General features: G+C 43.5%; 1 non-coding gene across 1 annotated transcript; it reads left to right on the forward strand.

Annotated features, from left to right (window-relative positions):
• The first annotated feature begins 374 nt into the window (after window positions 1-374).
• On the forward strand, window positions 375-458 carry Trnac-gca. The gene is given in 2 exon segments: window positions 375-414; window positions 424-458. It is a non-coding gene; the product is annotated as a tRNA-Cys (tRNA).
• Window positions 459-1,588: the final 1,130 nt, after the last annotated feature.

Genomic DNA, 1,588 nt, shown 5'->3' on the forward strand with positions numbered 1-1,588 from the left:
TTAGTGGAAAGTGTTTTACCGCTTCCCGTGTACGCGGTATAAATCTTCGATACGGTTCCTCTTGGAACACCGATGACTTCGCCTACCTCGGTTACGGAAGCTCAGTGTATTCGAACGTGGGAAAGCTTTTGATGTTCATACGAACACCAAAAACTATCCCACGTTCGAATACACTGAGCTCCGACATAACGTATTCACTCCACAGAACTCCTTTGTGACCACGGCGGCCTCTTGTAACGTGATGACGACGTTGCACAGGCGTCGGGAAATGCTGAAGATGCACACCACAGATAGACAGTCTAGTAGAAAGGGAAGATTAGAGTTTCTTGTTCTGTCTACGACGACATGATCAGCGTATTCTCAGAATGGAGTCGGCCGGGGTGGCCGAGTGGTTGTAGGCGCAACAGTCTGCAACCACGCGACCGCTTCGGTCGCAGGTTCGAATCCTGCCTCCGGCATGGATGTGTGTGGTGTCCTTAGGTTAGTTAGGTTTAATTAGTTCTAAGTTCGAGGGGACTGATGACTCAGAAGTTAAGTCTCATACTGCTCAGTGCCATTTTTCTCTGAATGGAGAATGAAATCCGCCATGTCCAGATTTTCTCGTTAAAAGAGTTGTGGAATCACGGAAAGCCTTAATCCCAGTATCACAATGTGAGTCCAGAGTCTTCCTATGGCACCATCTCGGGCTGTAAGAAACGAGATAGAAGTACAGTTTCAGATTTTAATAAGCTGTTCAACAAGAAATAAGTGATAAAGCAACGAACTAGCCGAGGCTGGCCAGTGTACCATCTATTACATTGTGTCCCTATAGATGCAGCTGTTTTTAAATCAGCAGTTTTCGTGTTAGAACAGATTGACGTGATTGCTATTTTACTTAGCGATGGTGAGGTTTGCCTGTACACTGCAGCGTCACTTGTATTTCTTGTTTCTTTGCTTAATTTCGCAGTATATCTGAAATGTGACAGTGTGGAATATTTTATTTGCTTTATTTGCGTGTGAACGGATAAGTTACCTAGCTGTTGCCTAATCTGACTAGCTGCTGTCTTCATTGACGGTGGGAGAGACAGCGATGTAAAGAACAAAAGAATTTCTCTACTGTAGGGTTCAGGCCTGCGTTGCCACATATAACTTGTACACATTGTTTTCGTTGGTCCATTATGGACCGTTGGACAACGGCTAGCATGTATTTCTTGATGCAATAACTTACCAACAGCCGTATGTATTGTAGAAACTTACTTTATGGACTTCTAATGTGCTACCAGTTTTGGCATTACATTGATGTGAGGCCTGAAGCCGGCATCAATGTAATGCCGAAACTGGTAGCACATAAGAAGTTCATAAAATAAATTTCTACACTACATACGGCTGTTGGTAAATTATCTCATCAACAAATGTAGACATTGAGCGTGGAAGTGAATATTTGTGCTTATCTGGTGCTCCTGGAAACACCAGAAGTACCTATAGTTCAGGAGTGCGAGGTATTTCGTAGGTCATGAACTGGACTGTTTCTGGTACCACTTCTGCGTGGACGCTGCCACAGTGACTGTTAATGGTTTTATGGAGAAACAATTAAATTAAAGTTTTACTT

Source organism: Schistocerca piceifrons, chromosome 4 (genome assembly GCF_021461385.2).
Source record: "Schistocerca piceifrons isolate TAMUIC-IGC-003096 chromosome 4, iqSchPice1.1, whole genome shotgun sequence".
NCBI lineage: Eukaryota > Metazoa > Arthropoda > Insecta > Orthoptera > Acrididae > Schistocerca > Schistocerca piceifrons.